The sequence below is a fragment of the Heterodontus francisci genome, chromosome 17 (assembly GCF_036365525.1).
Source record: "Heterodontus francisci isolate sHetFra1 chromosome 17, sHetFra1.hap1, whole genome shotgun sequence".
NCBI lineage: Eukaryota > Metazoa > Chordata > Chondrichthyes > Heterodontiformes > Heterodontidae > Heterodontus > Heterodontus francisci.
This window is the reverse complement of record NC_090387.1, coordinates 45,423,054-45,449,086: the sequence shown is the minus strand read 5'-3', so window position 1 is coordinate 45,449,086 and position 26,033 is coordinate 45,423,054.

Genomic DNA, 26,033 nt, shown 5'->3' with positions numbered 1-26,033 from the left:
GCCGCCATTTTTTGAGCTCACCGACAATCTCAGCGGTGGGCTCTTAAAATCCAGCCCAATGTCTGCTACCTTAGTTTTTAAAATAATTTTGATGATGTAGTTTTATTGACAGAAAAAAAGACATGGAGGATTGCAAAACATTTCACAATGTTAAAAAAAGCACAGTACAGCATTAAAGTGATGTTTAAAGGCAGAACAAATATTAAATTGGGAGTGATCATATTTTGAATACCAAAGCACTGGGTTAGATTCAATGGTGATTTGTATCCTATTTAAAGTTCGACATAATTTTCTTGTATGTATTAAAGAGAAAGTACATTTTGAAAAAAATATGGATGTATTGTGCTAATTTGCTGAGTGTTGCAAAGGGATGTACCTTTACATTCCCAAAAAAATGATTGACCCAGAAATATAGCCACGCAGCAGTTGTTTTTCACATGGCCAGGAAGGATATACTCATTACAAGAAAGAGGTGTGCTGCTCACCAACATTGGTAAAGACCAAAAATATCATTATGCAATGCCCTCACCTGAAGAGACTTTAGGCCCTTCGCATGTGCCAATCAAGGGCTTTTCACCTGTTTGAGACCCCCCCACTCCAAGGTTGGTCTACACTGAGGCAGCTGGCATTCCAGGAAACCAGGCCTACATGCGGCCTAACAAGCGTTTTTTAAAAGGCGTGTCTGTGAAACCTTGATTGTAAGATTTTAAAAGGATTTTTCCTGAACGTGGAGCCAGGAGGATCAGAAATACTGCTCACAACTCCACTTTCAAAGAACATGAGCCACTGCCAGCCACTGCTCCCCAAAGCACCACTGCTACCTGCCCCTCCCCCACCATCCCAGGATGGCAGGACTGTCCTATGAAGAGAGATTGGGGAAACTGGGCCTGTATTCTCGAGCATTTTGAAGAATGAGAGGTGATCTCATTGAAACCTACAAAATACTTAAAGGGATAAACAGAGTAGATGCAGGTAAGATGTGTCTCCTGGTTGGTGAGTCTAGCACTAGGGGACACAATTTCAAAATAAGGAGGAAGACACTTAGGACAGAGATGAGGAGAAATTTCTTTGCTCAGAGGGTTATGAATCTTTGGAAAACCGTGGAAGCTCAGTCATTGAGTATATTTAAAGCAGAGATTGACAGATTTCTAAATACCAACGACATAAAGGGATATGAGAATAGTGTGGGAGAAAGGCATTGGTGAATGATCAGCCTTGATTGTTTTGAATGGCAGAGCAGGTTCGATGGGCTGAATAGCCTACTCCTGTTCCTATGTTCCTATGACCATCCCTACCTCCCTATCCCCCGGCCACCTCTACCCTGCCACCGTCACCACCCCCCCCCTCACCCCCCACTGCTGGCCACCAGTACCTCTCTCCTCTAGCCACTGTTATCTCCCCCACCCCTCCACCATTGGTGATCCCTCTTGAATCACTTGCCTGAAGGTTGCTTAAATCCCACATTGTGGGTGAATTGCCTGTTTTTTTTTTTTGTCCACAGCTAGCTGGATCAATGGTAACAAGGCCTGAGGCCCAATAATGGATGCACCTTGGGCCTCACCATTCAGGCACAGGGATTACTCCATATGTCCCCTGCACAACCACATTTCTAGGCCATAATGTTTGTGTACATTATTATCCCAAATGCAATTTGCTAAAATATCCTACAGAAAGTTGTGTGTTGAATAACAAAAGTTTTTGACAACTAACTTAGCTTACCAGGAGCCCAGAATTATAACCACATTTTCCAGAGTTACATTACCATTTGAATGGGTTATAAATCACTGGAAGAAATTTTAGTAACAAATATGCTCCTGATGTTTATATTTCTCCTTTATGTTCTTGACCAGCAGTAATTAAGATGTGATGAAGAATCAGGGCTTAGATAAAAATAAATATGTCCAGGTAGGAGTTTCACCACGACTTTATTCTGTTTACTATCTATAAAATGTGTCCAATAATCTAAGGAAGTTCTTTTGTTGTCAATGCTCTGAGCTTGGCATTAATATTTTTGGGCCAATTGTTATTCATCCGAAGGAATACTTGACTGCAACTAAGATGTTAAATCAAAGGCGATGTTGGCTGCCTAAATGAGATATGCCCATTATCTCCATGGCTCCATACAGATTATTATAATACTTATAATTCCTATTAGTTTGTGTAGTGGACATGTCAACATCTGCTCTTTTATTTGTGCCATCAAAAGACACTCATGCAGTTCGCATTCAAGTCATACTGCCCACGCAGTATATACATGCAGATCTCTAAGACAGTGGTGCAATACATAAATCAAACTTGAGCAGAAAGTGAAGGCATAACACACCAAGGCATAGCTCATAACCTGGCATTTGGCTCCAGTATGGAAAAATGTTTATTCCAAAGGGAGAAAAATATTACCACATTATGATTAATATATCAATAATACATTTGTGTCAAATATCTATTCTTTGTCTTAACAAAGTTGGCAACCTTTGAAAACAAACATATTCATAACTTTCTTAAAACACCAAACAAAAAGAGTGATTTTAACTTCAGGCAGCCAGTGGCTGGAGTGCACCCATCACATGCCCATTGTTACCGCCATAAGACCCAAGCTATTTTGAGGCACAGCCCCTATTTACATGCAACTGGCTAGCATTGAGCACAAAACCAGTGCACCGAGGCAGATAGCTGATGGAATGGGCAGGAAATCCCAGCTTTTGCAATCTGAAAGATACTCATTTGACAACAACGACGTATCTTTATACGGGGCCTTTAATGTAATAAAACATCCCAAGGCGTTTTACAGGACCATTATAAAACAAAGTACGACTCTGAGCCACAAAAGGAAATATTAGGTCAGATGACCGTAAGCTTTGTCAAAGAGGTAAGTTGTACGGAGTGTCTTAAAAGATAAAAGCTAGGTAGAGAGGTGGCGAGGTGGAGGAAGGGTATTCCAGAGCTTGGGGCCTAGGCCTGAATTTAACTCACTCAAAACCCATTCACTTACTCAGAGTTAAAATTGCATTCTGGTCAGAATCTTGAAAGGGAGGGGAGTGGGGTGAAGTGAGGAGTGGAGTCAATTATGGGGTGGGAAGAGATACAACAGGTGTGTAGGCTGGATTTTGTTGAAGCGGCGGTGGCCCCAATGACAGGCTAGAAAGCTGGGACAACCCTGCCTCGTTAAGTTGTTATTCCATCAGTTTATGTGGAAATAATCTATCCTTGAATTTCAAGGTGCAGTTCTGTTAAGCTTCACTTCCATTGGTCCTTATTTAGAGGAGAGGAATATACTTCTCACTCGTCTTAGATGGTATTATGCGACCTGCCAGTGTTAATATCACTTGACAATTGCTAACATTGATACTTCAATCTTAATCTCTCTGCCAAACACAGGTAGATGAGGATATCGAGCGTAATGTATTCAGGTTTGTTTACAATACAAAGTTAATTGGGAATGTAAGCTGTGAGGAGGACAGAAAGCTGCTGCAAAGGGATATGGACAGGTTAAGTGAGAAGGCAAAAAGGTGGCAAATGGAGTATAATTGGAGAAATATGAAATTATCCACTGGTCGGAAGAATAGAAAAGCAGAATATTTTCTAAAAAAGTGAGAGACTATTAAATGTGGTATTCAAAGAGATTTTGGGGTCCTTGTAGATGAATCACAGAAAGTGTACATGCAGGTACAGCAAGCAATTCGGAAAGCAAAGGGTATGTCAGCCTTTATTGCAAAGCGATTGGCACATAAGAGTAAAAAAGTCTTTCTGCAATTCTATAGGGCTTTGGTGAGACCATGCCTGAGTACGCTGCACAATATTGGCCTCCTTACATAAGGAAGACTATACTCGCCTTTGTGGGGTACAATGAAGGTTCATCAGCTTAATTCCTGGGATGAGAGGATTGTGCCAGAGTCAAAGAGTGTCACAGAGTCATTTACTGCACAGAAGGAGGCCATTTGGCCCATTAAGAATATACCAGCTCTCCATAGAGAAATCCAGTCAGTCCCATTCCCCTGGTTGATCCCTGTAGCCCTGCAAGTTTATTTTCTTCAAGTTCCCATCCAATTTCCTTTTGAAATCATTGATTCTGTCTGCTTCCATCACCCTTATAGGCAGCGAGTTCCAAATCATTACCACTTGCTGCATAAAAAGCTCTTCCTCACATTCCCCCCTGTATCTCTAGCCCAAAACCTTAAATATGTGTCCCCTCGTCCTTGCATCATCAATTGTGAACAGCTTTTCTTTGTCTTTCGTATCTAAACCAGTTATAATCTTGTACGCCTCTATCAAATCTAGCCACAATCTCAGGGGGGTAGGTGGGAATGTGGAGTAATCAGTTCAGCCATGAACTTATTGAATCGCAGAGCAGGCTCGAGGGACCGAGAGGCCTACACCTGCTTCTAATTCGTATGTTCTCATGTTCGTATGTTTGCTCCAAGGAGAACAACCCTAGCTTCTCCAACCTAACCTTGTAGCTAAAATCCCTCATCCCTGGAGCCATTCTGGTGAAGCTCCTCTGAGCAGAGATTGAGTAAAATGGGCTTATGGTGTTTCAAAGAATTGGTAGTGATCTCATTGAAGCTTATAAAATTCTTAGAGAGCTTGACAAGGTAGATGCTGTGAGACATTTTCCCCTGACAGGAGAGTCTAGGAATGGGAGTCCTAAGCTCAGGATAAGGGATCAGCCATTTAGAACTGAGATGAGGAAAAAAATCTTCACTCAGGGCATTGTGAAGATTTGAAGTTCTCTACCACGGAGGGCTGTAGACGCTCAGTCATAGAGTATGTTTTGGATGATCAAGGGATATGGGGATAGGACAGGAAAGTGGAGTTGAGATAGAAGATCAGCCACAATCTTATTGAAATGGTGGAGCAGGCTCGGGGGGCCGTATGGCACACTCTGTTCCTATTTCTTATGCTCTTTTGTCCTTCAGCAGGGAGTGGTATAGTTGCTGCCTATCCAAGCCTTGACCTCACTATACATCTCTGCCGTTTCTCAGGCTCTAAATCTTTTGGTAACCAACAGTGGAGGAACATTATGCTATAACATTGTTTAATTAGTTTAACAGTGTATGTATTCAAGATGAATACTGTAGAGCTGTATAAAAATTAGTGTAAATATAAAACATTCTTAGATACAATCTTAATGGGCTTCGCTCTGGATCTGAAAAGAACAACAATCAGTTCTAATTACTTTCTTAAGAGTGCATCAATAACATTCTTCTTCTAAAGATGAGACAAGGTTGACAGAGTCACAGATTCGATCAAACACAATAGAAAACAAATCAATATTCAGCAAAACTCAGGCAAAACACGAGCAGCAATAAACTGAAGCTGAGGTAGAACTGTTAATAGAATAACAATGTATCTTTTCAGGACACTTATAAACTCAGTGAAATACAGCTAATAATTTATTATTTTTTCATTTGAAGTTTACTCTATTACATTCGAACTACATTAGTGTCTGTCTCACTTTTATCCATTACTTTTTCCATTGTTAAGTGTTTCACATTTTCCTGATCCAAATGGTTGATAGCTCTACTGAAAAGTAATTTGTTAAATAATTGATTCACATGTGTGGACTGCTAAACAGTCAGTGATATAGACAACACAGATTATGTCTTTCATAATGAATATTGAAGTAGGCAAACTACATCAAAAAACATCTCTTAAAACCAATCTTACCATGGTAAAAATAGATTATGATCAATGCGTACTGTAGTGGCATACAGTAAACCTGGTTTCTGGAGATTTGTTTCATTTGTGGTATTATCGATAGTGTCACACTCATTAGAGGTGCAGCAATGAAAATACAAAAAATAAACTGAAGAGTTAAAAAATTAGAACAATTTTAAAAGGACGGGTACATTTGATTTCAACAAGATAGAGGACATAGTCACATGACAAATACCACATCCTGTATTAAAATACATGTCTACTAGAGCTAAAACCAATTAACCCCATCTACATGGAAATGAGACAGCCTGTTACACATGGATGTGAGCTATACACAAAATGAGCTAAAACAAAGGCACTCCCAGAATCTTTGTCTCCAGCTACCCTTACCACAATAGACTGTGAACAGCCTCCATGTTATCAAAATGGGGCCATGAAAAGCTATTTTACAGCCCATCAGGAACTGAAACCTAAAGTCACATGAGAAAAACTAAAACTTAATGAGTTTATCTTTAAAGATAATTGTTTTGAAAAACAAAGGGGTCTTTCCAGTTCAGTCATTAAGCAATCAACATAAGTCTGGCCCCTCCAGCCACACGGTTAACATCAAAAGCCATTTTGATTGCAGCACAAGGCTGAGAGAGAGAGAAAGACCAGTTCCAGATAAGATTTGAACCCTGAGGTGTTGATAAGACCTTTTCCTTCTCTTTGGTTAACTCTTTCCCCACCCCCACATTATTTGTTTAAAACCTAGGGGCGGCACAGTGGCGCAGTGGTTAGCACCACAGCCTCACAGCTCCAGGGACCCGGGTTCAATTCTGGGTACTGCCTGTGTGGAGTTTGCAAGTTCTCCCTGTGTCTGCGTGGGTTTTCTCCGGGTGCTCCGGTTTCCTCCCACAAGCCAAAAGACTTGCAGGTTGATAGGTAAATTGGCCATTAGAAATTGTCACTAGTATAGGTAGGTGGTAGGGAAATATAGGGACAGGTGGGGATGTTTGGTAGGAATATGGGATTAGTGTAGGATTAGGTTAAATGGGTGGTTGATGTTCGGCACAGACTCGGTGGGCCAAAGGGCCTGTTTCGGTGCTGTATCTCTAATCTAATCTAATCTAATCATATTTCTAACCTCTGCCAGTTCTGATGAAGGGTCACTTACCTGAAACATTAACTCTGCTTCTCTCTCCACAGATGTTGCCAGACTTGCTGAGTATTTCCAGCATTTCTTGTTTTTATTTCATTAACTAGCACCTCCACTTAATGTTTCTCTGGAATTCCCCTGCTTTTGAAGTTGTGAGCATTTATCTGGTCAAAATGTTTATGATTGTGTTTACTTGACATCTGTCCCTGTAAGTGCTATTTCATTAATTATTTTATTATCTATAATTGTGTTTTTATGGTACCTTGTAACAACCTTTTGAGTCAATCTGTCTACATTTTACCAACACTATCAAAGAAGTTTATTGCTACCACTTACTGATCTCACAAAGTATATTTCAATTTGTTTTTATCCTCCAAGTCCCTGGCAACAGAAATGCTAAAAATGGATTTTCCAACTTAAAAGGTGTTTCTGGTTCACATTCTATTGTAACAGGGATCTTGAAAGACCTTGAAATTCCTAACTCAACCTTCTTAAAGCGGCATGTCAGTGAGTCTTGAAAATTGACCATTTATTCAATCTTTAATTCTAAAAGGTGTAATATATTAACTATATCTAAATTCTACCTAATTACGCCTATTATACCTATGTTTCATCACACCCCCGTATTGACCAATATAAAGGCGAACAACGAAGATAGGTTGTTTTAACTAAGTAATGTCTAAGATGTAAGCATTCCCTAAGGTGTTATTACCTATTATGTAAAACAGTGCAATAATAATAAAGACTACATTGACAACAATTATAGTCTGCGTTTTTACATGGATCATCTAAATTATCCAAAAATTAATCTTTTAATTTTATCACAAAGTTCAGAATAAAACTATGCTTTGGTAGTCTGAGGTCGCAAAATGTCTAATGAGATGACTATATTTCGACATGTCGAACATCAATGATCAATCAATGAAACCATGTGATAAGGTAGAGAAGTCTGACGAAGAGAGATAGACATGTCTTCGACGAAATGGACAAGAAGGCCACTGGTCCGAAATTCTATCTGCAGAGCTAAAAAAAACTTATAGCAGCAAAAGTTAACCCCGGCATTGCCTCTACAACCTCTTGACCAGTAGCCTGTAGCCAATATAGAGTTTGCCAAATATTAGTCAATTTAACCTGTGACAACAAATGTTGTACCCTTTTAACAGTTTCCTCACCTAAATAATCTGTACAGTCAAGAATCATGTCTATACCCTGTAACTGGCTAAATACAGTACTAAGCTTATTAAGTTTAACAGGCATATAAATAACACAAGGAGCATAAGAATTTCTAGATCCAGAGGATTTAATATGTAGGAAAATGTGAGCACAGCAAGTAACATCCTCAGAGGGCTTGTTTGTAGAGAAGTAAGGTTCCATAGCTGCCGCTTGATCTTAAACCAAAAAAGTCCTGTTGAGATAAACTAAAAGGTGCTTTAGTTGATTTTTAGTCACATTCCAACCAATGTCCTCACACCAGGAATGAAATGAATAGAGCTGAACATCAGGGAATTCTGATGTGTCCTGCATAGACGTGTTATGCAGAACTTGATTATCTTTATAACAGGTGTACACTCCATCAGAAGTTAATGTGGCGATACAAAGAAGAACCTTTCCACCATGTTTTCCTTAGTACCATCACACTCTTCCAATGTTATAATGAATAAGACCATCACTTGTATTACGACCCCTCCAAAGTCACTCAGGGCAAATGCAGTAAAATGCTTTATTTCTGCTTCTCTGCAAGAGATCGCATAGTGTGTGGTGTTCAAGCAGGAAGACATCTCTGGCATGTCACATGCATTGCCTGCATCTGGAAGACCTTTAACAAAGAATGTACCAGTACCTTTATTCTTGCTTTACGCAAGAGCAAGTCCCATCACTGAGAGTCTTGAGTGCTTTGTTCCTCTCCCACAGTGTTTCCTTCTTCTGTTGTTGTAACTTGACTATCGCTTGTTGCGCCGAGTGTGGTTCTTTGTGAAAACAACCTTTGAGGCACTCCGAAGTCCTGTGTGGGGGAGGAACAGTTATTGACGCAGTTGGTTGCAGTTCGATTAGCATCGTTTCCGATGCCATCCTCCAGGCTGGGTCCTGAGAGATAGTGTACGGCTGCACCTTGTACTGTTCCTCCATTCCTGTACCCTCCAGGACACCTCTTCAAGTTGTCTACAAAGACAATTTTAAGAGATTGCTTGCCATTCAGCTGGTTAGCAAATATTTTGACAGTTCTTTCATTAATAACAGAATTTATTTGAACAGGTTTCTTACACTTGGGTCTCAAACCAGGTTTCTGTTCAAACTTTCTCTCCTGAACCCACTACGCAGTTACAGGTTGACAAGCTTTGTTAATTACCTGTTTTTGTCTATTCTTCTCTCTGATCCTCTGATCAATTTCATAAATTTGATCTGTTATTTCTTGTTTCAAATCTAATTGTTGCTGTCGGGTCAGGGAGTCATAAAGCGTAGAGACAATAAAAGAACCGCGAGTAGGTGATGTATGCATTTCAACACCATACATTAAATAATACGGTGTTCCAGGGAACACTGTCCCTGATGCACATGTGGGCACATTATTTAGTGATAACTGTACCTCCAGAATGATGGTGGATCACTTATTCCCTCTGATTCTCAACAGTTTGGTCAATAGCTTTTTTACTTCCTGCTTTTTACGTTCCACCAGTCCCACTGACTGAGGATGATGTGGTGTGCTGTGCTCTAACCCAATCCCCCTGTGCACACAATAGTCTTTGAAAACCTTGGAAATAAAAGCTCCGCCTTGATCGGAGTGAAGGATTTTGGGTGCACCAGCTACAGTAATGATGTCAGTAATAGTATTGACAAGTGCGGTTTCTGAAACGGTTTTTGTGACAGCCTGGCCAAGATTTATCCCTTAGCCAACAGGTTATGTGGACGTTTATCTTATTCCTGTTGGTCGGACCTTGCTGTGCACAAATTGGCTGCTGCATTGTTCTAGAAAACAGAGGTACTCAATTTGAAAAATATCTAATTGTCAGTGCAGTGCTTGGTTGTCCCCAGAACATGAAAGGTACAATAGGGAAGTTCTTTTATCTTTTCTTTCCTCAAAGCTCTGTCCTGTTTCCCGAGCTGTTTAATCTGAATAATGTTGTTGCTACGGCCCTTTGTCTGCCTCTACATTAGCCCAATATGATAGCTCCCACTTTGGCTCTCCTCTGTCTGCCTCCCTGTTGTTTAATAGAGTCAGAAAATCATAGAATGGTTACAGCACACAAGGAGGCCATCCGGGCATCGTGTCTGTACTGGCTGTCTGTAAGTTCAACTCACCTAGTTTCAATCCCCAGTCTTTTCCTTGTGGCCCTGCGCATTTTTTTTCTTCAGAAAATTATCCAATTCTCTTTTAAAAGCCACAATTGAATCTGCCTCAATCCACCACACTCTCAGGCAGTGCATTCCAGATCCTAACCACTCGCTGTGTAAAATGTTTTTCCTCATGTTGCTGTTGCTTCCTTTAAATAGGTGTCCTCTGATTCTTGTTCCTTCCACCAATGGGAACAGTTTCTCCCTATCTACTCTATCCAAGACTCCTCATGATTTTGAACACTTCTATCAAATCTCCTCTCAACCTTCTCTTTTCCAAGGAGAACAGCCCCTTCTCCATTTTATCCACATAACTGAATTTCCTTATCCCTGGAACCATTCTCCTGAATCTTTTCTGCACTTTCTCTAATAACTTCACAGCCTTCCTAAAGTGCGGCACCCAGAACTGGACACAATACTCCAGTTGAGGCTGAACTAGTGTTTTATACAGCTTTATCATAACTTCCTTGCTTTTGTACTCTATGCCCCAAATTATAAAGCCCAGGATCTTGTATGCTTTATTAACTGCTTTCAGCCTGCCCTGCCACCTTCAATGATTTCTACACATATACCCCAGGTCCCTCTGTTCCTGCACCCCATTTCGAATTTTACTTTTTATTTTATATTGCCCCTCCTTGTTCTTCCGACAGTTTAACACTATCCTCCTCACAGTTCACAATACTTTCAAACTTTGTGTCATCTGTAAATTTTGAAATTGTGCCCTGTACATCAATATCTAGGTCATTAATATATATCAAGAAAAGCAGAGGACCTAACACCAGCCCCTGGAGAACCCCACTATAAACCTTCCTCCAGTCCGAAAAACAACTATTCACCATTACTCTCTATTTCCTGTCACTCAGCCAATTTCGTATCCATGTTGCTACTGTCCCTTTTATTCCATGGGGTGTAACTTTGCTGACAAGCCTGTTGTGTGGCACTTTATTAAATGCCTTTTGGAGTTCATGTCCACCACATCAACCGCATTACCCTCATCAACCCTCTCGGTTACCTCATCAAAGAACTCAAGCAAGTTAGTTAAACACGATTTGCACTTAACAAGTCCATGCTGGCTTTCCTTGATTAAGTCACATTAGTCCGAGTGCCTGTTAATTTTGACTCGACTTATTGTTTCTAAAAGCTTTCTCACCACTGTGGTTACGCTGACTGGCCTGTAGTTGCTTAGCTTATCCTTACACCCTGTTTCGAACAAGGGGTTAACATTTGCAATTCTCCAGTCCTCTGGCACCTGTATCTAAGGAGGATTGGAAAATTATGGCCAGTGCCTTCACAATATCCACCCTTATTTCCCTCAGTATCCTTGGATGCATCTCAGATGATCCTGCTAACTTATCAACTTTAAATATAGCCAGCTTATCTAATACCTCCTCTTCTTCAATTTTTAGCACATCAAGTGTCTCAACTACCTCCTCTTTCACAATGACTTGGACATTAGAATTTGCGGGGACTGCTCAATATCAGGTGGAGAGACTGGAATCTCTGGATAAGAGAGTGAGGATTGGCTGCCATCAGCATACAGTTCACTTCTGGCGACCCAGATCATGCATGGCTGACTTGACGAGATCTGCACAGCCTAACCCACACACGTTTGTGTTCTCTCATGCAGGTCGGTGATCACAGGAGACTCAAGCAGAAGGGGGACAGCCATCAACCTCTGAGAAAGCACCATCCCATGACTGTCCTGCACCTTCCACCAACACAGATACTTTCACCTTGGTGGATTTCTGCTCAGCTTTAGAATCAGGGTCACAAGCTGGTGAGAGCACAACACAAGCACCCGAGCAGCTGGCTGAGGCCGAGACAGCTGAGGCCTCTGACAGTCAGAGGACTGTGGGTGGCCAGGCCCATGCTGAACCCAGGATGATGTCGAGCTTCTGTTGTCAACAGCACAGGGCATGCTGGAGGTGCAGAGAGGGGTAAGGCAACATCTGGTGGAGATGCTAGAGGCAATGCACATCTATGAGCAGACGATGGAGGAGTCCATCGATGCCTTGAGTGCTGCCATGTCTCAGACATTGAAAACCTGTAATGAGCACCTGTGAGTGAGCGAATAAGGAAACAAACCCTAGATAAGTGAAAGATACTAACCATGAGCTTGAGGGAAGATTCGGAATTCTTCCTCTTTGACTCCTATTGCCTCCAAACCTATAATATTGATGGTCCACTCCATATTAAGAGCTAATGTTGATCGGTATGACGACCTCCTAATCTTGTTTACAAACATTTGTCTTGCTTCCTGTCATGTGCAAGCAGATATGAAAGGTGAGTGTAAGATTGAGGATCATGAGGCAAGAAACATTGTAACAAGGTTTCAGGGAATACACTTCCTTAGATGAATGTATAAATATGTAGCTGACATAATACACAGTGTTTGATTCAATGTGTAGCACACCAGTATGGTAATATTTCATAGCGGAAGAGAATTAGTATGCATATTCATAAAGAAGGTTCCCTGCCTCCTTTGCCTGTGAACAGGTATCAAGTTTACGGTGATGAGCAATAAAGAAGCTTGCAAGGCAATCTATTTCACCATCAACTCTGGGTTCGCTGGCCTACATTGGCTCCCGGCCCACCAACACCTCGATTTTAAAATTCTCATCCTCATTTTCCCTCAATGACTTCACCCCTTCTCCAGTCCTATATCCCTGTGGGATTTCTCCGTTTCTCTAGATCTGGCCTCTTGTGCTTCATCCACTTCCTTCAGCCTATGAACACTGGCTATGCCTTTCGCCATCTGGGCCCTAAGCTGTGGAATTCCCTCCCTAAACTGCAAGCTTCTTAGACACTCTCTCTCCCCTTTTAAAACGCTGCAAGCCTCCTGCTTGGCTCGATGTCAATTTTGGTCTACTAATACTTTTGTGAACTGCCTTGGGGTATTTTCCTCCATTAAAGGTGTTATTTAAATGAAAATTGTTGTTGTTCCACTTATTTTCACAGCCTTGAACAGACCAAAAATGGTTTTCTGCTGCCAGATTCAGACCGAAGATTGGACTCAATTATCTCATGCTCTCTGTATTGCAGTTGACCTTCTCCTCCAAGTCATGTCATCATTTTTTGTAGGCCCACTTACAGGCACAGCTCTGAAGCTTGATTGCTTAATGATACTATTCTGTGCCTCACTATTTTCCACCTAAAACGATACAGAGGCAATCCTGCCAACCTTGGCCCACTCCTGGTATGTCATTTGTTCTGACCTTGGAGTGCTGGCTGTTGTATGTTTGTTTGGTGTGCTGCCATCTTAGTTAGTCTAGCTTAGGGAGATTCTTTAGTCAGGAATAATTAGAACACTAACCTTTATTACATTATAACTATGTACAGCTTCACACCAGTCTGTGTGACTCCTCCAAAGCCATACTGCATCTATCTTCAAGTCTCTCTCACATATGATCTCTTACATTATCATGGTAGGAGGTATTCTTTACACTCTCTCAAGATTAACCCTTTCAGACCCTTATACTACACTGGCAATGATGTCAATGAGCTGACCTTGCATTATCAGGTGAGGCCGTCTTGTTGGGGTGCTGATGCAGCCAGTGCCCGACGCACAGGACTGAATTATTAGTCTCACTGTTTTCTTCCTTTGAAGTTGAACTCCAACAGCACTAAAAAAGATATTACCTTAAAATTAAAAGCAATTTGAAAAGTCCTGTTGAGTGGTTTGCATTTTCCAGTGGGAAATGGCTTCAATTCTAATCAAGGCACCGTGGTTCAATCTCCATAGTTATGAAGCCAAGGCATTTTAGGCAGCTGTCCAAGTTACGTGAAGACACACAGTAAACTGAACTACTACAAATTTTCTGACCACATTTTATGAAGAAGAATAAAAAAAATAGCTTTTTTACCTTGATTAGAAATCTGCCTCAGGTCTTCATAAAAAAAAACTATGATTATCAATAGAAGCTGGTCTAGGATATATAACTTGCAATCTCATCAAACATGAAGCATAGTGGAGTGCAGCTGATTGCAAATGTGCTGTGTCTCCATGACTGACTGCAGTCTTTCTTGGAAAATAACCTGAAATTTATGAACTGACAGCAGCCCACATCATGTAAATATGGAGCTGCGAGTTGGCTGTCAGTTTAAAGCCATCTATTGGGGTATAATGAATGTGTGAACCCCAATTTTAACCTAACTCATCCAGCAGGATCAGGGCAAGTGAGCAGTTAAAATAAAAGAAACTGACTTACTGCCCCATTCCTGCTGGAATTCCACCAACTGTCATTTTAACTCTGGAGCTGACTCTGGTGGCAAACACTGCTGCAGAAACAGAAGGGTGCTTCATTAATAAATGCAAATCGAGGTCCTATGATATTATTAGGACCCAAATGCAATTTTAACTGGTCAGGTCAGAAGTCCTGCTGAAAGGCAAACTCACTGAGCAAACTCAAGCAGGATTCCGAAGAAGGGTCACTGACCCGAAACGTTAACTCTGCTTCTCTTTCCACAGATGCTGCCAGACCTGCTGAGTGATTCCAGCATTTCTTGTTTTTGTTTCAAGTAGGATTGTGTTCAGGACTGGAAATTGGATTGAAAGGGGCATTCAGCTACTGGCAGGCAGATCATTAGAACCTGGTTGCTGTTGTGAGTAATGCACGTCCAAGTTCTAAACTTACAGTTTGATTATTTCTGATGTTATTCCCCTTTATTTCGTACTCATTGCTTATCATGGGTGCTGCGTTTGCTTTTTGTTTTCAGATGCAGCAACAACTGGAGGAAGAAGACCAACTGCAGCAACGTTCTCAACAACCCGGACAAGCAGCAGCTGAGCCTCTTAGAAGAAAGCAGCTGAGGTGGACCACTCACAGAGGCTTCACAGAGCCGATAAAGTCCGTAGGCCAATAGTCAGCTCCTTGGATATCTCTGAGGTACAGTGCAGGAGGAGGCTGTTCTTCACCAAACAGGCTGTTGCTGATCTATGCAGGCTGTTGCAAGTGGGCACGTTGCCTGTTGGACCATGGAGCCATGTTTTTCTAGTGGCTGTCAAAATTACCACCTCCCCTAACTTTTTTGCCAGGGGCTCCTTTCAGAGACATCAACTGTATCTCCCAGAGCGTAGTGCACAGCTACATCAAGCAGGTGATCACTGTCCTCCTTGCCAGAGCAAATCAGTACTGTGCCTGCCGAATAGAATAAGAGAGCTCCCGGAGTTGAGGCAACACACGGCTTCCCTTGGATCCAAGGCATAATATAATGCACTCATGTAGCTATCGGGGCACCAGAAGATAATTCAGGATCTTTACTCAATTGTAAGGACTATCAGAGATGATACTTTTAGTGATTTGTGTATCTGTACCCAGATCCCTCTGCTCCTCTACCCAATTTATACACTTATTTTCCAAGAATTATGCGGCCTCCTTATTCTTCTTACCAAATGTACCATCTCACCCTTACCTATATCAAAGTTCATTTCCCAATCACACACCCATTTGGCAAGATTATTAATGTCTTCCTGTATTTTGTGGCAGTCCTCCTCTGTATTAATTGCATACTCAAATTTGGTGTCATTCGCAAATTTTGAAACTTTACTTCTCATTCCCGAGCTGAAATTATTTATGTAGATGCCGAACAAAAGTGCTCTCAGCATGATCCTTGCGGAACACCACTTCCTGCCTTTTTCCAGTCTTAGTAATTACCTTTAACTCCTACTCTCTGGCAAAGTAAAAAAAAAAGAGAGTAAATCAGCCAGGAATATAAAAACAGATTGCAAGAGCCTTTACAAATATATAAAAAGGAGAGTAGCTAAAGTAAAAATTGGTTTCTTAGAGGCAGAGACAGGAGAAATTGTCATGGAGAATGAGGAAATGGCACAGATGTTGAAAAAATATTTTGTGTCTTTCTTCACAGTAGAAGACACAAATTTCATACCAAAAATAGAGGGTAACCAAGGGGCTAATTAGAGTGAGAAACTTTAAGTAATTGATATCAGCGTAGGAAATTGAGAAACTTAAGGGATTAAAAGCCAACAGATCCCCAGGATCGGATGGCCTACATCTAAGGGTTTTAAATGTGATAGCTGCAGAGATAGTGGATGCACTGGTTATGATTTTCCCAAAATTCACTCAATTCTAGAATGGTCCCATCAGATTGGAAGTTAGTAAATGTAACTCCACTATTCAAGAAAGGAGGAAGAGAGAAAATAGGAACTACAGGCCAATTAGCCTGACATCAGTCATCAGCAAAATGTTGTAATCTATTATTAAGAAAGTATTAACAATGCACTAAGAAAATCATAGTATGATCCGACAAAGTCAATATGGTTTTATGAAAAGGAAATTGTGTTTGACAAATCTATTGGAATTTTTGAGGATGTAACTAATGGAGTAGATAAAGGGGAACCAGTAGATACTTGGATTTCCAAAAGGAATTCAACAAGGTGCCACACAAAAGTTTAATATGCAAGATAAGGGCTCATAGAGTTAGTGGTAATATATCGGCATGGATGCAGGATTACTTAATTGAAAAGAAGCAGACAGTAGGGATAAATGGGGCATTTTCAAATTGGCAGGCTGTAACTAGTGGAGTGCTGCAAGGATCAGTGCTGCTATTTACAATCTATATGAATGATTTCGATGAAGAGACTGAGAGTAACGTATCCAAAGTTTGCTGATGTCACAAAGTTAGATGAGAATGCAAGCTATGAGGAGAACAAAAGAGTCTGCAAAGAGTTATGTACAGGTTAAGTGAATTGGCAACAAGGTTGCTGATGTATAATGTGGGGAAGTGTGAGGTTATTCACTTTGGTAGTAATAGAAAAGCAGAATATTTATTAAAAGTTGTAAAACTTTTAAATGTTGATATTCAGAGAGACTTGAGTGTACTTATGTTTTAATTTTAGTTTTAGAGATACAGCACTGAAACAGGCCCTTCGGCCCACCGAGTCTGTGCCGACCATCAATCACCCATTTTATACTAATCCTACACTAATTCCATATTCCTACCACATCCCCACCTGTCCCTATATTTTCCTACCACCTACCTATACTAGGGGCAATTTATAATGGACAATTTACCTATCAACCTGCAAGTCTTTGGCTGTGGGAGGAAACCGGAGCACCCGGAGGAAACCCACGCAGACACAGGGAGAACTTGCAAACTCCACACAGGCAGTACCCAGAATTGAACCCAGGTCGCTGGAGCTGTGAGGCTGCGGTGCTAACCACTGCGCCACTGTGCCGCCCAAGGAACAGAGAAAGTTAGCATGCAGGTACAGCAAACAATTAGCAAGGCAAATGGCATGCTGGCTTTTATTGCAAAGGGATTGGACTGCAATAATAAGGAAGCCTTGCAACAATTGTACAGGGGTTGCTGAGTACTGTATGCAGTTTTGGGTCTCCATATATAAGGAAGGATATAGAACAAAGAACAAAGAACAAAGAACAGTACAGCACAGGAACAGGCCATTCGGCCCTCCAAGCCTGCGCCGATCTTGATGCCTGCCTAAACTAAAACCTTCTGCACTTCCGGGGCCCGTATCCCTCTATTCCCATCCTATTCATGTATTTGTCAAGATGTCTCTTAAATGTCTCTATGGTACCTGCTTCCACCGCCTCCTCCGGCAACAAGTTCCAGGCACTCACCACCCTCTGTGTAAAGAACTTGCCTCACACATCCCCTCTAAACTTTGCCCCTCTCACCTTAAATCTATGTCCCCTAGTAACTGACTCTTCCACCCTGGGAAAAAGCTTCTGACTATCCACTCTGTCCATGCCGCTTTTAACTTTGTAAACCTCTATCATGTCGCCCCTCCACCTCCGTCGTTCCAGTGAAAACAATCCGGGTTTTTCCAGTCTCTCCTCATAGCTAATGCCCTCCAGACCAGGCAACATCCTGGTAAACCTCTTCTGTACCCTCTCCAAAGCCTCCACGTCCTTCTGGTAGTGTGGCGACCAGAATTGCACGCAATATTCTAAGTGTGGCCTAACTAAAGTTCTGTACAGCTGCAGCATGACTTGCCAATTTTTATACTCTATGCCCCGACCGATGAAGGCATGCATGCCGTATGCCTTCTTGACTACCTTATCCACCTGCATTGCCACTTTCAGTGACCTGTGGACCTGTACGCTCAGATCTCTCTGCGTGTCAATACTCCTAAGGGTTCTGCCATTTACTGTATACTTCCCACCTTTATTAGACCTTCCAAAATGCATTACCTCACATTTGTCCAAATTAAACTCCATCTGCCATTTCTCCGCCCAAGTCTCCAACCGATCTATATTCTGCTGTATCCTCTGATAATCCTCATCACTATCCGCAACTCCACCAACCTTTGTGGCGTCCGCAAGCTTACTAATCAGACCAGCTACATTTTCCTCCAAATCATTTCTATATACTACAAACATCAAAGGTCCCAGCACTGATCCCTGCAGAACACCACTAGTCACATCCCGCCATTCAGAAAAGCACCCTTCCACTGCTACCCTCTATCTTCTATGACTGAGCCAGTTCTGTATCTATCTTGCCAGCTCCCCTCTGATCCCATGTGACTTCACCTTTTATATCAGTCTGCCATGAGGGACCTTGTCAAAGGCTTTACTGAAGTCCATATAGATAACATCCACTGCCCTTCCTTTATCAATCATCTTTGTCACTTCCTCAAAAAACTCAATCAAATTAGTGAGACACGACCTCCCCTTCACAAAACCATGCTGCCTCTCGCTAATAAGTCCATTTGCTTCCAAATGGGAGTAAATCCTGTCCCGAAGAATCCTCTCTAATAATTTCCCTACCACTGACGTAAGGCTCACCGGCCTATAATTTCCTGGATTATCCTTGCTACCCTTCTTAAACAAAGGAACAACATTGGCTATTCTCCAGTCCTCTGGGACCTCACCTGTAGCCACTGAGGATGCAAAGATTTCTGTCAAGGCCCCAGCAATTTCTTCCCTTGCCTCCCTCAGTATTCTGGGGTAGATCCCATCAGGCCCTGGGGACTTATCTACCTGAATGCTTTGCAAGACACCCAACACCTCCTCCTTTTTGATAATGAGATGACTGAGACTATCTACACTCCCTTCCCTAGGCTCATCATCCACCAAGTCCTTCTCCTTGGTGAATACTGATGCAAAGTACTAATTTAGTACCTCGCCCATTCCCTCTGGCTCCACATATAGATTCCTTTCTCTGTCCTTGAGTGGGCCAACCCTTTCCCTGGTTACCCTCTTGCTCTTTATATACGTATAAAAAGCCTTGGGAATTTCCTTAATCCTGTTTGCCAATGACTTCTCATCACCCCTTTTAGCCCTCCTGACTCCTTGCTTAAGTTCCTTCCTACTGTCTTTATATTCCTCAAGGGATTCGTCTGTTCCTAGCCTTCCAGCCCTTACAAATGCTTCCTTTTTCTTTTTGACGAGGCTCACAATATCCCGCGTTATCCAAGGTTCCCGAAACTTGCCAAACTTATCCTACTTCCTCACAGGAACATGCTGGTCCTGGATGCTAATCAACTGACGTTTGAAAGACTCCCACATGTCAGATGTTGATTTACCCTCAAACAGCCGTCCCCAATCTAAATTCTTCAGTTCCTGCCTAATATTACTATAAATAGCCTTCCCCCAATTTAGCACCTTCACCCGAGGACTACTCTTATCCTTATCCACAAGTACCTTAAAACTTATGGAATTATGGTCACTGTTCCTGAAATGCTCCCCTACTGAAACTTCGACCACCTGGCTGAGCTCATTCCCCAATACCAGGTCCAGTACGGCCCCATCCCTAGTTGGCCTATCTACGTATTGTTTCAAGAAGCCCTCCTGGATGCTCCTTACAAATTCTGCCCCATCCAAGCCCCTAGCGCTAAGTGAGTCCCAGTCAATATAGGGGAAGTTAAAATCACCCACCACTACAACCCTGTTACCTTTACATCTTTCCAAAATCTGTCTACATATCTGTTCCTCTACCACCCGCTGGCTGTTGGGAGGCCTGTAGTAAACCCCCAACATCGTGACTGCAACCTTCCTATTCCTGAGCTCCACCCACATTGCCTCGCTGCATGACCCCTCCGAGGTGTCCTCCCGCAGTACAGCTGTGATATTCTCCTTAACCAGTAATGCAACTCCCCCACCCCTTTTACATCCCCCTCTATCCCGCCTGAAGCTTCTAAAGCCTGGAATATTTAGCTGCCAATCCTGTCCTTCCCTCAACCAAGTCTCTGTAATAGCAACAACATCATAGTTCCAAGTACTAATCCAAGCTCTAAGTTCATCTGCCTTACCTGTTATACTTCTTGCATTGAAACAAATGGGGCACTTCAGACCACCAGTCCCGCTGTGCTCAGCAACATCTCCCTTCTTGCTCTTCCTCTTAGTCTTACTGGCCTTATTTACTAGTTCCCCTTCATTTATTTCACTAGCTGTCCTACTGCTCTGGTTCCCACCCCCCTGCCACACTAGTTTAAACCCTCCCGAGTGACGCTAGCAAACATCGCAGCCAGGATATTTGTGCCCCTCCAGTTTAGATGCAACCTGTCCTTCTTGTACAGGTCCCATCTGTCCCTGAAGAGATCCCAATGGTCCAGATATCTGAAACCCTCCCTTCTACACCAACTGTTCAGCCACGTGTTTAGCTGCACTATCTTCCTATTTCTAGCCTCACTGGCACGTGGCACAGGGAGTAATCCCGAGATTACAACCCTAGAGGTCCTGTTTTTTAACTTTCTACCTAACTCCCTAAACTCCTCCTGCAGAACCTCATCACTCTTCCTGCCTATGTCGTTGGTACCGATGTGTACCACAACCTCTGGCTGTTCACCCTCCCCCTTCAGAATGCCCCCTGTCTGTTCAGAGACATCCTTGACCCTGGCGCCAGGGAGGCAACATACCATCCTGGAGTCTCTTTCACGTCCACAGAAGCGCCTATCTGTGCCCCTGACTATAGAGTCCCCTATAACTATTGCTCTTCTGCGCTTTGTCCCTCCCTGCTGATCAACAGTGCCAGCCGTGGTGCCACTGCTCTGGCTGCTGCTGTTTTCCCCTGATAGGCCATCCCCCCCAACAGTATCCAAAACGGTATACTTGTTAGAGAGGGGGATAGCCACAGGGGATTCCTGCACTGACTGCCTGCCCCTTCTAGCGGTCACCCATCTATCTGCCTGCACCTTGGGTGTAACCACGTCTCTAAAACTCCTGTCTATGACACTTTCTGCCACTTGCATGCTCCTGAGTGCATCCAATTGCCGCTCCAACCGATCCATGCGGTCTGTGAGGAGCTGCAACTGGGTACACTTCCTGCAGATGTAGTCCTCCGGAATGCTGGTAGCGTCACGGACTTCCCACATCTCACAAGTGAAGCACTTCACTACTCTAACTGACATTTCTACTTGCCTTGGAAGCAATACAGCGAAGGTTCACTGGATTGGTTCCTGGGATGTGAGAGTTGTCCTATGATGAGAGGTTGAGTGAACGGAGCCTATGCTCTCTGGAGTTGAGAGGTGATCCCATTGCAGCATACAAGATTCTGAAGAGGCTCAACAGGACTAGACACCAAGATGTTGTTTCCCCTAGCTGGGGAACCTGGAATAGGGCGACACAGTCTCAGGATAAAGGGGTCGATCATTTGGGACTGAGATGAGGAGAAATGTCTTCACTCAGAGGGCTGTGAATCTTTGGAATTGTCTACCCAAAGGGTTGTGATGCTTCTTCGTTGAGTATATTCGAAACAGATCAAAATATTTTTGATCTCTCAGGGAATCAAGGGATATGGGGAGCAGGGAGGAAAGTGGAGTTGAGGTAGAAGATCAACCATGATTATATTGAATGGCGGAGCAGGCTTGAGAGGCTGAATGGTCTACTTTGCTCCTATTTCTTATGTTCTTATGTTTGCACCAGATAGGCAACACACCCTTCTGGATTCTCAGTTGCAACTGTAGAGGATATTATGTGTCCCCCTAATTATTGAATCCCCTATGATTACAACTTTCTATACTGCTCTTCTCTCCCTTGAACTGCCTCCTGCTTCATGGTGCCATAGGTAAAATTCTGGCTGTCCACTGTGCAAACATCATTCTTATTCTCACAGGTAGCACCTATATTGTACCAGTTGCATAGGCGCTGTGCCTGTTGGAATTCTTTCTCTATCTCCCCTTGGTTCCTCTAACTTTGCTGACTAACAGTCACACACTCCCCTTCCTGTGTTTTCCTCTGAGATGTCACTGTACACTGAAGAAAACTATTCAAATTTCTGCACCTTCTTTATGTGACAGAGTGCCTCTAACTCACACTCCAGCTCAAATACTCTGAACTGGAGTGTCTCATGACAGAGACATTTACTTCAGATGTGACAATCCGAGCCAGTCTTGCTGTCCACATACTTCCACATATCACAGTCCTGAAACATCGTTCGGTTGCCATGGTCAGTGACATTTCAGTGGGAGTGGCCGATCAGGGAACACTGGCTGTTCATCAACCAGCGTTATGGTGATTCGAGCATTCACATAAAGAGGTGATGTTATCACTGCTGACACAGTGGTGGTTGTGGCTGAGGGAACACAGAGAACTCTTGGGGAGTCTGGTCTGCCTGTCATCCCTCCACTGTTCTTTCTCTTCTGCCACACACATTAGCACAGAAGTTTTCCACTGGTGTCAGTAAAGATACTGCAGGTAAAAAAAAATCAATTACAAATGTTGATTCAGCATGGAAGGAGACCATTTGGCCAAAACCATCTGCTCTACCTCATTGCTAGAGCAATCCAAAACTAGCTTCACTATCCTGCTCTCTCACCAATGTCCTCTATTTTATTCTGTATCAAACGTTATCTACTGCTTCCTTAGAAGGTGCAATGTTCCCTACCTCAGCTACTCGCTGTGGCAAAGTATTTTATGCTCCTGCAACTCTCTGTTGAAAGAAATCACTACTAAACTGCTGTCATACTTTAGTGACGATCTTAAATTAATGAAACCCTTATTACTGACTCTCCAACCAGAGGAAATAGTCTTTAGTCACTCTATTGAAACCCATCATAATTTCCAATATCACCAGTCTGTTTATGTCCTCCTGGAGTCTTTTACTATCCTCCTCACTGTTTACTACAATTCTGAGTTTTGTGTCATCTGCAAACTTTGAAATTATGCCCTTCATATCCAAGTCTAGGCCATTAATATATATTAAAAAGAGCAATGGTCCAAACAATGAGTCCTGCGGGACACCAGTGCCACTTCCATCCAGTCTGAAAAAACAACTATTCACCACTACTCTCTGCTTCCTGTCCATTCTCCAATTATGGATCCACGCAGCTGCTGCCCCTTTAATCCCATGGGCTTTAATCTTGCTAACAAGTCTATTATGTGGTATTTGATCAAGCACTATTTCAAAATCCATAAACACAACATCAATTGCACTACCCTTATCAACCTTCTCTGTTACTTCATCAAAGAGCTCAATCAAGTTAGTCAAACCCAATTTGGCTTTAATAAATCTGTGATGGCTTTCATTTATTAACCCATATTTTACAAGGGCTAATTATTTTTGCCCTGGATTATTGTCACTAAAGGTTTCCCAAGCACGGGGTTAAATGGCCTGCAGTTACTTGGGTTTATCCCTCTCCCCTTTTTTATGAACAGGGGTGTAACATTTGTAGTTCTCCAGTACTCTGTCACAACTCCCATATCTAAGGAGGATTGGAAGATTATGACCAGAGCCTCCGCAATTTCCATCCATACTTCCCTCAGCAACTGGGTCGGCATCCTTTCCGGACAGGATGACTTTTTGACTTTGAGCACTGCCAACGTTTTATATATCTCCTCTTTATCTATTTTTATCCTAGCGACTTTCAATCCAATTTAACTACTGCCTACTCCATTATTGTGACTTGAGCCAGGACGTGTTCACAAAATTCTAGGCTGACGCTCCACTGCATTACTGAGGGAGTGTTGCACTGTCAATGGTGCTGTCGTTCAGATGAGACACTGAACCAAGGCCCTGTATGCCCTCTCAGGTGAATGTAAACGATCCCATGGTACTATTTTGAAGAGCAGGGGTGTTATCCTCGGTGTCCTGGCCAATATTTATCCTTCAATCAACATCTCAAAAACAAATTTTCTGGCTATTAGCACATTGCTGTTTGTGGGAGCTGTGTGCAAATTGGCTGCTATATTTCCTACATTACAACAGTGAGTACATTCGAAAAAAAGTACTTCTTTTACCCTTGTAACTCCTTACTCTTCAATGTGGGTCCTTATATTAACTGGGATGCTATTTTTAAATTCTTCCAGCAATATCACTTGTCTCAAATTTTCATATGAGGGTTCTAGCTTGAGAGATTGTATCCAGCGATCAAAAGTCATATGTTTAATTCTTTCGAATTCAATGTAAGTCTGTGTGGGTCTTTTCCAGGTGTGTCGGAATTTCTGTCTATATGCTTCTGGTACCAGCTCATATGCATTTAGAATTGCAGTTTTAGTTTGTTCATAATCAGAAGAAATTTCTTCTGTTGACAGGGAAAAAACTTAACGAGCCCTACCCATGAACTCACCTTTTAAGAAGAGAGTCCAAAATTCTTTCAGCTATTTTAGCCTGTAGCTATTTTCTCAAAGGAGACAAGATATGACTCAACTTCCTCCTCATTAAATTTTGGTACCAATCGTCAGTGTCGCAACACATCAAAGTTTTGCTCTGCATTGGGGATATGGTTTGAGTGGCTGGTAACATGCAAGTGTTTTCGTTGCTAGGGTTTTAACCCCTTGGTGTTTTATTTGTCAAATAAACACACAGCAGCAGGTTTTCTTACAGGTTTAAAACAGAAGATTTACTATTTATTGAGCAATATTAATTTCTGAAATGGTCACAGAGTGCAACCACACACACATTCACTCGCACACACATACACACCCTAGAGAAATAGATAGAGAGGTAAAGAGGTAAGTGGTTTGAAGTGAGGCAGATGTTTGGGATTCACAGTAGACGGAGGTCAATTTCTCTTTTAAAGTTGCAGACCTGCAGAGACTAGGATGTAGAAGCAGTTTGGGTAGCGATAAGAAATCTTAAAGGCAAGAAGTCACTTTGGGAGTGGTGTACAGGACACCGAACATTAACCACACTGTGGGATGGGATATAAAGAAAGAAATAATGGCAGCTTGTCAGAAAGGTACAGCGATAATTATGGGGGATTTTAACCTACATATAGACTGGAAAAATCAGATGGACAAAAGTAGCCTAGATGAGGAGCACATAGAATGTTTTTGGGATAATTTCTTGGAACAATACATTCTGAAACCAACCAGAGAGCAGGCTATACTAAATCTGGTATTGCGCAATCAGATAGGATTAATTAATGACCTCATGGTTGAGGCAGCCCTAGGTAGCAGCGATCATAATATAATTGAATTTTACATTCGGTTTGAGGGAGAGAAGAGTGGGTCCAAAATGAGTATTTTAAACTTAAATAAGGGCAATTATGAGGACATGAAAGCAGAGCTAGCTAAAGTGAACTGGCAAATCAGGTTAAAGGATAGGTCAATAGAGACGCAGTGGCAGACATTTAAGGGGATATTTCAGAATACACAGAGTAGATACATTTCAATGAGAAAGAAAAATTCCAAGGGTGGGATCCACCATCCATGGTTAACTAAAACAGTTAAAGGTAGTATCAAACTTAAAGAAAAAGCCAAATACTGCAGATGATGGAAATCTGAAATAAAAACAAGAAATGCTGGAAATACTCAGCAGATCTGGCAGCATCTGTGGAGAGAAGCAAAGTCACTGACCTGAAACATTAACTCTGTTTCTCTCTCCACAGATGCTGCCAGACCTGCCGAGTATTTCCAGCATTTCTTGTTTTTATTAAACAAAAAGCCTATAATTGCGCAAAGATGGGAGGCAGGTCAGAAGATTGGACAGAATATAAAAAACAGCAAAGAATGACTAAAGGATTGATAAAGAAGGTAAAATTAGAGTATGA